Here is a 13,664-nt window from a genome sequence, read left to right on the forward strand (position 1 = left end):
CCATTCCCATTTTTTTGGCCCTGGCGTTCCCCTGTACTGGGGCATATAAAGTTTGCAAGTCCAATGGGCCTCTCTTTCCAGTGATGGCCGACTAGGCCATCTTTTGATACATATGCAGCTAGAGTCAAGAGCTCCGGGGTACTGGTTACTTCATAATGTTGTTCCACCTATAGGGTTGCAGATCCCTTTAGCTCCTTGTGTACTTTCTCTAGTTTCTCCATTGGGAGCCCTGTGATCCATCCAATAGCTGACTGTGAGCATCCACTTCTGTGTTTGCTAGGTCCTGGCTTAAAAAGATTGTTTTGTAACTATAAGGTTGAAATCAGGCAGTGGTAAGAGTCTAGGCTAAACAGCCAGCCGACTAAAACTGACCATGAAAGGAAAGATAGGGAAGAAGAACAGGGCAGTAGCCATCAACCAAGACAGTTAGCCAGGGTCAATAGAACAGAAGTGTAGCCAGAATGGCTGTTAGGGATCAGGCCCAGAGAAAGGAAGTGGAAGCCCATCCTCTGAGAGCGAAAGGTTTCTGGTAGGGGCCAGAGTGAGATGCACTGGAAGGAGCCACAGGGAATGGGTGATGCTGGTAGAACTGAGGGGAGCCACAGGTACTGAGAAACACTGGGAGAGCTGGCCTGCAATGAACTGATATGTAAATAGGCACCTCATTTTTTTATCAATTTTTTATTAGATATTTTCTTCATTTAAATTTCAAATGTTATCCCAGAACTCCCCTTGCCCTGCCCTGCTCCCCAACCCACCCACTCACAACTCTAGGCCCTAGCATTCCCCTGTAATGGAGCATATAATCTTTGCAAGACCAAGGGCCTTTTCTCCCAATGACGGATGACTAGGCCATCTTCTGCTACATATGCAGCTATAGACACGAGCTCAAGAGGTACTGGTTAGTTCATATTGCTGTTCCTCCTATAGGGTTGCAGATCTTTTCAGCTCCTTGGGTACTTTCTCTAGCTCCTCCATTGGGGACCCTGTGTTCCATACAATAGATGACTGTGAGCATCCATTTCTGTATTTTCCAGGCACTGGCATAGCCTCAAAAGAGACATCTATATTAGTGTCATTTCAGCAAAGTCTTGCTGTCATATGCAATAGTGTCTCTGTTTGGTGGCTGATTATGGGATGGATCCCCCATTTACATTTGTAAATACACAAACACATACACACACACACACACACATTTGTTAATTTGAGTTAAAATTTCTTTTTTTTTTTGAGTTTTTTTTTTAATTCATTTATTTATTATATGTAAGTACACTGTAGCTGTCTTCAGACAACCAAGAAGAGGGAGTCAGATCTTGTTACGGATGGTTGTGAGCCACCATGTGGTTGCTGGGATTTGAACTCCCAACCTTCGGAAGAGCAGTCGGGTGCTCTTACCCACTGAGCCATCTCACCAGCCCCGAGTTAAAATTTCTTAAAAGTAAATATTGTTTAGTTATTTTTCAAAGTGTTAATCTGCAATGATTGGATATTGCAAACAAAATGTTTTATGTTCGTTTTCTTGATAGAATTTGAAAGGTATGCTCTAAGATATAAATGAGAATATAATACAAAATATTCAGCCATCATTACTAAGGACCTCAATATGTTGATTTAAATGGAATCAGGAATTCCTGGAAATTTGTATATAACTAAGTAGTTAAGTCTTAGAAGCAACTCAGGACAAATGGTGAAGCTGAGTATGTTGTAACTCTGTACACCAAACTTTGTAATAACCATTGAAGGAGTTACAGAGACAAAGTTTGGAGCTGAGACTGAAGGAAGGACCATCCAGAGACTACCCCATACAGGGATCCATACCATAATCAGCCACCAAACGCAGACACTATTGCATATGCCAGGAAGATTTTGCTGACATGACCCTGATATACCTGTCTCCTTGTGTATGTGTGTGTGTGTATATGTATATGTATTTAAATATTTAAATATTTTTATATTATATGTTTTATGTATGTGTGTTTATATGTAAATATATGTATACATAAATACATATGTATTTATATGTATATATGCTTGAATTTTGATTACAGATTTGTGATATTAATTATTTATATACCTTTATATATAACATCATATATATATGTATGTATATATACATATATACATATATATATATGTATATATACACCTTAGGAACAATTATACTTACAACTAAGTCATACTTCATAGTAAAATTCACACTTGATTCACATTTGATCTCTTTTCTTCATTATCACTTCGATTGTCATAATCTGCTACTGTTACATTTTAAGAAATATATCTTTATTTTCTTAAGATAGTAACTAATAGGCCAGAGCATCTGCGGGAGATATCTTGGTTCCAGGACTCCACCGAGACTAGTCTGCACAGGTGAGAGTGTGGACTACAGAAACTAAGAGCTTCTGGTACAGGTGAGAGCCACAGAGCTTCTGAGGCAGCACCCTGTGCAGGCTCCAAACATCCGGGCACCTTCCCTGCCAGAGGATAGTAGTCCACCCGGCCCAGGAGGGAATTGCCAGAGCATCTGCAGGAGACATCTTGGTTTCAGGGCTCCACCGAGACTAGTCTGCACAGGTGAGAGTACAGACTACAGAAGCTAACAGCTTCATGGACAAGTCCTGTTTCAGGCCTTCATCTTCTGCCAGGAGGCAAGTCTGAACCCCAAATATCTGTGCACCTTCACTGATAGAGGAGAGCCTGCCTGCAGAGAGTGCTCTAACCACTGAAACTCAGGAGGGAGCTAGTCTCCCAGGTCTGCTGGTAGAGAATAACAGAATCACAAGAGGAATAAGCTCTAACCAGAGACAACTATAACAAGTGACTCCAGAGTTTACCAGATGGTGAAAAGCAGACGTAAGAAACTTACTAACAGAAACCAAGACCACTCATCATCATCAGAACCCAGCACTCCCACCAGTCCAGGGCACACCAACACACCAGAAAACCTAGACCCGGATTTAAAGGCATATCTCATGATGACGGTAGAAGACATCAGAAGGTCTTTAATAACTCACTTAAAGAAATACAGGAGAACACAGCAAAAGAGTTGCAAGTCCTTATAGAAAAACAGGAAAACACATCCAAACAGGTGATGGAAATGAATAAAACCATACTAGACCTAAAAAGGGAAGTAGACACAATAAAGAAAACCCAAAGTGAGGCAACGCTGGAGATGAAAGCCTAGGAAAGAAATCTGGAACCATAGATGCAAGCATCAGCAACAGAATACAAGAGATGGAAGAGAGAATCTCAGGTGCAGAAGATTCCATAGAGAACATCGGCACAACTATTAAAGAAATTGCAAAATGCAAAAAGATCCTAACTCAAAACATCCAGGAAATCCAGGACACAATGAGAAGACCAAACCTTAGGATAATAGGAGTAGATGAGAATGAAGATTTTCAACTCAAAGGGCCAGCAAATATCTTCAACAAAATTATAAAAGAAAAGTTCCCAAACCTAAAGAAAGAGATGCCCATGAACATACAAGAAGCCTACAGAACTCCAAATATACTGGATCAGAAAAGAAATTCCTCCTGACATAATAATCAGAACAACAAATGCACTAAATAAAGATAGAATATTAAAAGCAGTAATGGAAGAAGGTCAAGTAACATATGAAGGCAAGCCTATCAGAATTACACCAGATTTTTCAAAAGAGACTAGGAAAGCCAGAAGATCCTGGACAGATTTTATACAGACACTAAGAGAACACAAATGCCAGCCTAGACTACTATACCCAGCCAAACTTTCAATTACTGTAGATGGAGAAACCAAAGTATTCCACAACAAAACCAAATTCACACATTATCTTTCCATGAATACAGCCCTTCCAAGGATAACATAAAAAAACAAAACAAAAACAAAAACACAAAAACAAAAACGAATACAAGGATGGAAACCACATCCTAGAAAAAGCAAGAAAGTAATCTTTCAACAAACCTAAAAGAAAACAGCCACAAGAATAGATTGCCACCTTTAACAACAAAAATAATAGGAAGCAACAAATACTTTTCCTTAATATCTCTTAATATCAATGGACTCAACTCCCCAGTAAAAAGACATAGACTAATAGACTGGCTACAAAAACAGGACCCATCATTTTTCTGCTTACAGGAAACCCATCTCAGGGAAAAAGTTAGACACTACCTCAGAATGAAAGGCTGGAAAAAAATTTTCCAAGCAAATGCTCTGAAGAAAAGAGCTGGAGTAGCCATTCTAATATCTATCAAAATCAACTTACAACACAAAGTCATCAAAAAAGACAAGGAGGGCATTTCATATTCATCGAAGGCAAAATCTTCCAAGAGGTACTCTCAATTCAGAATATCTATGGTCGAAATACAAGGGCAGCCACATTCATTAAAAAACTTTAGTAAAGCTCAAAGCACACATTGCACCTCACACAATAATAGTGGGAGACTTCACCACACAACTTTCACCAATGGACAGATCATGGAAACACAAACTAAACAGGGACACAGTGAAACTAACAGAAGTTATGAAACAAATGGATCTAACAGATATCTACAGAACATTTTATCCTAAAACAAAAGGATATATCTTCTTCTCAGCACCTCATGGTACCTTTTCCAAAATTGACCACATAATTGGTCACAAAACAAGCCTCAACAGATACACAAATATTGAAATTGTCCCATGCATCCTATCAGATCACCATGGACTAAGGCTGATCTTTAATAACAAAATAAATAATAGAAAGCCAACATTCACGTGGAAACTGAACAACACTTTTCTCAATGATACCTTGGTCAAGAAAGGAATAAAGAAAGAAATTAAGGACTTTTTAGAGTTTAATGAAAATGAAGCCACAACATACCCAAACTTATGGGACACAATGAAAGCATTTCTCAGAGGGAAACTCGTAGCTCTGAGTGCCTCCAAGAAGAAATTAGAGAGAGCACACACTACCAGCTTGACATCACACCTAAAAGGTCTAGAACAAAAGGAAGCAAATTTACCCAAGAAGAGTAGAAGGCAGGAAATAATCAAACTCAGGGGTGAAATCAACCAAGTGGAAACAAGAACTATTCAAAGAATCAACCAAATGAGGAGCTGGTTCTTTGAGAAAATCAACAAGATAGATAAACCCTTAACCAAACTCACTAGAGGGCACAGGGAAGCATCCTAATTAACAAAATCAGAAATGAAAAGGGAGACATAACAGTACATCCTGAAGAAATCCAAAACACCATCAGATCCTTCTACAAAAGGCTATACTCAACAAAACTGAAGAACCTGGATGAAATGGACAAGTTTCTAGAAAGATAGCAGGTACCAAAATTAAATCAAGATCGGGTTAATGATCTAAACAGTCCTATATCCCCTAAAGAAATATAAGCAGTCATTAATAGTCTCCCAAACAAAAAAAAGCCCAGGACCATTTAGCGCAGGGTTCTATCAGACCATCAAAGAAGATCAAATCCCAGTTCTTCACAAACTATTCCACAAAATAGAAGCAGAAGGTACTCTACCCAACTCATTCCATGAAGCCACAATTACTCTGATACCTAAACCATAAAAAGACCCAACAAAGACAGAGAACTTCAGACCAATTTCCCTTATGAATATTGAAGCAAAAATCCTCAATAAAATTCTCGCTAACCGAATCCAAGAACACATCAAAACAATCATCCATCCTGACCAAGTAGGTTTCATTCCAGGGATGCAGGGATGGTTCAAAATATGAAAATCTATCAACGTAATCCAGTATATAAACAAACTCAAAGACAAAAACCACATGATCATCTCCTTAGATGCTGAGAATGCATTTGTCAAAATCCAACACCAATGATAAAAGTCTGGGAAAGATCAGGAATTCAAGGCCCATACTTAAACATGATAAAAGCATTCTACAGCAAGCCAGTAGCCAACATCAAAGTAAATGGTGAGAATCTGGAAGCATTCCCACTAAAATCAGGGACTAGACAAGGCTGCCCATTTTCTCCCTACCTATTCAACATTGTATTTGAAGTCCTCGCCAGAGCAATTTGACAACAAAAGGAGATCAAGGGGATACAAATTGGAAAGGAAGAAGTCAAAATATCACTTTTTGCAGATGATATGATAGTATATATAAGTGACCCTAAAAATTCCACCAGAGAACTCCTAAACCTGTTTAACAGCTTCAATGAAGTAGCTGGATAAAAAATTAACTCAAACAAGTCAATGGCCTTTCTGTACATAAAGTATAAACAGGTTGAGAAAAAATTAGGGAGACAACACCCTTCTCAATAGTCACAAATAATATAAAATACCTTGGCGTGGCTCTAAGGAAGTGAAAGATCTGTATGATAAGAACTTCAAGTCTCTGAAGAAAGAAATTAAAGAAGATCTCAGAAGATGGAAAGATCTCCCATGCTCATGGATTGGCAGGTCAATATAGTAAACATGGCTATCTTGCCAAAAGCAATCTACAGATTCAATGCAGTCCCCATCAAAATTCCAACTCAATTCTTCAAGGAAATAGAAAGGGCAATCTGCAAATTCATCTGGAATAACAAAAAACCTAGGATAGCAAAAACTTTGCTCAAGGATAAAAATATCTCTGGTGGAATCACCATGCCTGACCTAAAACAATTGTGATAAAAACTGTATGGTACTGGTATAGCAACAGACTAGTAGACCAATGGAATAGAATGGAAGACCCAGAAATGAACCCACACATCTATGGTCACTTGATCATTGACAAGGGAGCAAAAATGATCCAGTGGAAAAAAGACAGCATTTCCAACAAATGGTGCTGGCACAACTGGTGGTTATCATGTAGAAGAATGCGAATTGATCCATTCCTATATCCTTGTACTATGGTCAAATCTAAGTGGATTAAGGAACTCTAGACATAAATCCAGAGACACTGAAACTTATAGAGGAGAAAGAGGGAAAAACCTCCAGGATATGTGTATAGGGAAAAAAATCCCGAATAGAACAGCAATGGCTTGTGCTGTAAGATGGAGAATTGACTAATGAGACCTCATAAAATTGCAAAGCTTCTGCAAGGCAAAAGACACCATCAATAAGACAAAAAGGCCACCAACAGATTGAGAAAGAATCTTTACCTATCCTAAATCAGATAGGGGACTGATATCCAATGTATATATGAAGAACTCAAGAAGGTGGACTCCAGAAAATCAAATAACCCCATTAAAAAATGGGGCCCAGAGCTAAACAAAGAATTCTCACCTGAGGAATACCAAATGCCTGAGAAGCACCTGAAAACATGTTCAGCATCCTTAATCATCAGGGAAATGCAAATCAAAACAACCCTGAGATTCCACCTCACACCAGTTAAAATGGCTAAGATCAAAATTTCAGTTGACAGCAGATGCTGGCGAGGATATGGAAAAAGAGGAACACTCCTCCATTGTTGGTGGAATTGCAAGCTTGTACAACCACTCTGGAAATCAGTCTGGTGGTTCCTCAGAAAATTGGACATAGTACTACCAGAGGATCCCGCAGTACCTCTCCTGGTCATATATCCAGAAGATGTTCCAACTGATAAGAAGGACACTTGCTCCACTATGTTCATAGCAGCCTTATTTATAATAGCCAGAAAATGGAAAGAATCCAGATGCCCCTCAACAGAGGAATGGATACAGAAAATGTGGTACATTTAGACAATGAAGTACTACTCAGCTATTAAAAAGAATGAATTTATGAAATTCCTAGCCTAATGGATGGACCTGGAGGTCATCATCCTGAGTGAGGTAACCCAATCACAAAAGAACTCACATAGTATGTACTCACTGATAAGTGGATATTAGCCCAGAAACTTAGAATACCCAGGATATAAGATACAATTTGTTAAACACGTGAAACTCAAGAACAAAGACCAAAGTGTGGACACTGTGCCCCTTCTTAGAATTCGGAACAAAACACCCATGAAAGGAGTTACAGAGACAAAGTTTGGAGCTGAGATGAAAGGATGGACCATCCAGAGACTGCTGTATTCGGGGATCCATCACATAATCAGCTTCCAAACGCTGACACCATTGCATACACTAGCAAGATTTTGCTCAAAGGACCCAGATATAGCTGTCTCTTGTGAGCCTATGCCGGGGCCTAACACACACAGAAGTGAATGCTCAAAGTCAGCTATTGGATGGATCACAGGGCCCCCAATGGAGGAGCTAGGGAAAGTAACCAAGGAGCTAAAGGGATCTGCAACCCTATAGGTGGAACAACAATACGAACTAATCAGTACCCCTGGAGCTCATGTCTAGCTGCATATGTATCAGAAGATGGCCTAGTTAGACATCAGTGGAAAGAGAGGCCCATTGTTTGTGCAAACTTTATATGCCTCAGTTTAGGGGAATGTCAGGGCCAAGAAGTAGGAGTGGGTGGGTGGGGGAGTGGGTGGGGGAGCATGTGGCGGACTTTTGGGATAGCATTGGAAATGTAAATGAAATAAATACCTAATTTTTTAAAAAAAGATAGTAAATAATACATATCCATACTGGTCAAGGTGCAGAGAGAGATGGTCGATCCCCATTTCTAAAGAAGATAACTGCATTGTAGGGCCTCATCCCAATGTACAGCAGTTATCACAGAGGGAGAGAGAAAATGAATTCAAGAACCAGCTTCTACTGCATACAAACAGCAAAGGATCTGCACATATGAATTCATAGTAGTGGAGACATAAGACCTGTGCTATCTCAAAGCAACAAAACTACACCATAGAGAGATGGGAGATTAGCAAGTAATTCCACCCCTAATCAAGGAGCTACTGGCAACTAATAGCTGCTGAAAGAAGGAAATTCAGTTTTCTTTAAGTATATAAATCCTTATGGAATTTCAACTGTATTTGTTAGATTTTTTTTTTAAAGAAGAGTCTGAGGCAGGGATGGTTATTCTTAGAAACAAAAATGAGTAATTTTCATAGTGCACAAAGAAACTCACAAAGACAACAAGCCTTTCTCAGCAATGTAATTTTTTTGCAAAAAGTGTGCACCACCAAAACCAGAGTAGAAACCAGGACATATCTGGCTTGTGTGTTTATCACTCTTGTGCCAGCAGATTGGATCTCATACCATTGGTGAGAGCTTACTCTATCATCTTCTTTGATCGGCAAAGAAAGGAGAGGCAGCTTCAGGAAATCTGAATCCTTGCCAGGCCATCCTACTCATTTTTTAAAACTCCCTGTCTCTGTCTCTGTCTCTGTCTCTGTCTCTGTCTCTGTCTCTGTCTCTCTGTCTCTCTGTCTCTCTGTCTCTCTCTCTCTCTCTCTCTCACACACACACACACACACACACAGGCACACTAAAAGACAATAACCAAACAAACAGGTTAACTACCTTTGATTTAAAAAAAAAGTTTGGGCCCCAAGACCTATAATCATTGGCTTTACCTGATAAAACTGCTAGAATTGTGAGAGCTCTGGCTATCCTGAGGGAAACTTTGGAGAGAACCAGCAACTGGATGATTCGATTTAGTCTTTCACCCCTATACCCAGGTCTGATGACAAACCTGCACTTCAGTACCACTATGGACAGACCTTCATCCGAGGTTCCTTTGGGCTTTGCCCTGCCCAGGTATAGCTCACAAGCATTCAGTTTCTAACCTAGATCCTTGAGGCTCAAACCACCAAGCAGAGAACATACAACGGCTGACCTGGGCCTCTTTGCACACATGTAGCATATGTGCTGCTTGATCTTCTTGTGGGTCCTGAACAAGTGGAGAGGGGGCTGTCACAAAAGTTTTGCCTTTACATGCAATATGTTATTCTATGGTTGGGCTGCCTTGTCTTATATTAGTGGGAGAAAATGAGTCTAGTCTCACTGAGATTTGATGTGCTAGGGTGGAGGAATACCCAGGAGCCCCACCTGCTCAGAGAGAAGGAGAGGAAGAAAGGATTATGGGAGGGGTGACCTGGAGGGGAATAGTGAGGGTAAAATAAAATGAACTAAAAAAAAATAAAATAAAAAGTTTCTCACAGAATGATGTGAAATTCTCAAAGAACTAGTAAAAATTCGTAATAAAACAAACTTTATTTATTTTTATTTTAGTATGTGAGCATTTTTCTTGTGTGGCTTACATGATCATTGCCATAGGAAGCCTGAAGAGGACATCAGAGTTATTGATTTTTGTGACCTGTCACATGAGTGCAAGGAACCGGTCTCCAGGCCTAACATATGAGTATCTTTCAAAGAAATAATTATACTGAAACTTCTTTCACTTTAAGTGATTAGGATTTGAGATAAATGAGGCAAATTTGACTCATTTAGTTTAGCTAATAATCTCGAACTCTGAAAATGTTAAGGTTAATATTAAAACACTCTAATGCAATTTATTAAAATATTATTGGGTGAATTTTTATATAATTTTATTTAAAAGTAATAATCAAACTCTAGACTGTAAAACACTAAAACACAATACTGTGCCCATGATTAGGAAGTATCTTGCATCATATCCAGCTTGTGCTGTGAGCTTTGTCCCTGAGTTGTCTAGCATCGCCTTTAATAAAATGTATCCAATAATTTTATGCCAGTGTGTTTTGTTACCAAACAATTCACAGACTGGAAATAATACAAATGTGTACCACACACCACAGTCTATACTACAGAGAAAATTGAAGTTCCCTTTTGAATTCTCGTATTTGTTAATAAAAGAATTTTTAATAGACTAAAAAAACGGAAGTTGAAAGGCCAATTTATTCAAGTTTTAGAGAAAAACTGCAGGGTGTACAGGCTGAAATTTTCAGCAGCTGCAAGAAAGAAAGATATGAAACAGAAAAGGAAAACAAGATACCCCTTTTGAGTCAGCATCTAAGAAAGCTAGCTTACTCAATGGCAGAAATCCTGAAGCAGATACCTGGTAAGAGGGGTTGGGGACTTTAGACAAAGAATAAGAAAGCACAGTGTTGGGAAAAAACATGTTTAGGCTTTTGGCCAGTATCCAAGAGGAAGAAACCAAAGGGAAAGTTACGCATTTCTGAGTTAGAAAAGTTGGCAGCCTTATCAGTGCAGTATGAGGGCATCTCTGGAAGATACTGCACCAAGGGAGAGGATTCTAGGAAGGATAATCAAATATCTTATTAGAGGATTAACAGTCCTCCCATAGCATATCTTGTCTTCAACTGAATAAGACTTTCTGTTTCAAAGCCAGATGATTAACAGGCCCTGATGATTCTCTTAAGAGACAATGAGCCAATAGCTTGTAATATTTTAATCTTTGTGGAAGATAAAAAGTGACTTGTCTCTACCCAGAGTCAGAATTATAACACAGATTCCGTTCTCTTGACCTGTAAGAAGAAACTTTCCCATAACGGACTTCAGCAAAATCCTATTTATCTTCAGCTTTCTGGGTGATTGTTTATATTCTGAAGAGAAATGATGGTGGTATTTACTTTTCTAGTATTACTAGGAAAACACAGAGTGGGGACCAAATCCTTCCTCCAGAGAGAGGTCTATCTTCAATGACCTCTAATCATGCATAACCCATGCATACTCTTTTCTGTTCATGCATTATGACCCCCAAAGTATTTAGTAGTAGAGCGGAAATCTGTGCTTGGGAGAATTCAAAGTCTTCTATTGAATTTCAAGTCTTAGAATGTGACCATAGGAACCCAAATAAATGAAGTTGGATTATCATGGGGTTATTTTAATGCTGATCAACTGTAAATGATAGGAGATAAAATTTAAATAGCAGTGCATACATCAAGCCCAAAGATTAATAACATGACTATTAAGCATCACTATCACCAACTCTTGTAACTTATAGCACCTCCAAAGGAATTCTGTTCTAGAGTCAATCATAGTTCTACACTAAAATAAAAGTTCCCAAGCTGTTTGCACAAATATTTTATGTACTTTATGCATCCGGATGTATAAAATCTATGGTTCATTCACCCAGACACAAGAGTAGAACAATCAGTTCAAAATATTAAGCTGTAAGTATAAATTATAAAGTTTTATAAAGAACTAGGTAATATTATATCAGCTTGAAATATTTCTAAAACTCTAAAATTATTTTGAAATAAAATGCTTAACATTTCTTATTCAAAACTGAGTCTCAAAAATTAAAGTTCATACATATTGACTTGTGTATTGAGCTCCATAAAAGGGCTTCATTTGTTCTTAGTTTACAAACATATTAGATGATAAGAGGTAATTTCTATGTATTGAAGGAATTTTTTCTTGTAACATCCTCCTAAGTTCTTTTAGAATGGATTGAACCATTTTTATTTTCCCCAAATTTCTCATACTGAATTTTTTCCCCACTGATGTTTTGACTGGTTGTTAGTTTCTGCTACACAAATACATCTTTGTCAACTTACCTAAAGTAAATTGTATGTAAAAATTTTTTTCTTGCAGAAATACCTTGTCAGATAAAGAACCAGTCAAAATGACATCCATTTGACTGATATGCCTTTTCAAACCTCAGTCACGGTAGTTCATCAAAGCTATTGTAGTAGCAGCATCTCTGCTACTGCAATACAATCAGAACCATGCTTACCTAGCTACAAATCACAGCAAATCAATGCATCCTTTATATCACCATGCTAGATCTTGGCAAATATCTTACTGTATATAAAGCGGCAGAAGAGTAAATATGTCAGGAGTGCCTGTAACTTAAAATTTACATTAGAAATGTACTATATTTGAAATGACACAAAAGTAGTACCCTGACTTGTTATTCTTACTGTTTCTTTGTGCTGGATAGTTTTATGTCAACTTGATATAAGTAAAGTAATCTGAGAGGAGAGAATATAAAAAAGTGCCTTGATAAGACTGTGTTCTATGTAAGCACGTAGGACATATTTCAAATTAGTGAATGATGTGAAAGGACACAGTTCATTGTGGGAAGTGCCATCTCTGGGCTGGTGCTTCTGGGTTCTATAAGAAAACATGTTGAAAATGTCATGTGGAGCAGTCAGTAAGTATCACCACTCAGTGGCCTTTGCATTTGCTCCTGCCTCCAGGTTCCTGCCCTGGTTAAGTTCCTATCCTGACTTCATTCGATGTTGATCAGTGATATGAAATTATAGGCCAGATAAACCCTTTTACCCCCAAGTTGCTCTGATCATGGTGTTTCATCAAAGCAATAGTAACACTTACTAAGACACTATCAGATTTATTGATTGTTGACAAGTTGGTACCAGGAGTAGGATGTTGTCACCAGTCTGACCATGTCTTAGGAGGATTGCAGAAGGACTTTGCAACTTTGAACTATAAAACTGTTGAATGTTGAGAGCTCAGTGTGAACTTTTTTAAAAGCTTGAATGATAAGAATGTTGAGTGTAATACAGAAGATGAAGGCCTGGCTTGTGAAATTTCAGAGGGAAATTTAAAGGTCATCAGTGCCATTTGCTATTTTGAATCGAGATTATGTTGCCCTTGTGAGCTGGAGTTGAAGGGTCAACCACAATTAACAGGAAACCAGCACCACTGAAGTGAAACCTTTTCATTACTAGGACAACTGATGTTTGTTACCTTGAACTAAGATATTAGCTGGTGATTAAGAAAAGACCAGTACCACTGAAGTGAAATTTTCTTGGAAGTCTTACCTGATATTGCAAAGAAGCTATGTTCCAGAGAGAGCCATGGTTGTACCTCTTGTTGACAGCCAAAATTGGAAATGTATATGATTCACCCAGGTGGTACTGGTTTTGAAGATATTAAGGGCTCATAGAGAGCAATTGAGTCTTG

The sequence above is a fragment of the Mus musculus genome, chromosome 2, assembly GCF_000001635.26.
Source record: "Mus musculus strain C57BL/6J chromosome 2, GRCm38.p6 C57BL/6J".
Taxonomy (NCBI): domain Eukaryota; kingdom Metazoa; phylum Chordata; class Mammalia; order Rodentia; family Muridae; genus Mus; species Mus musculus.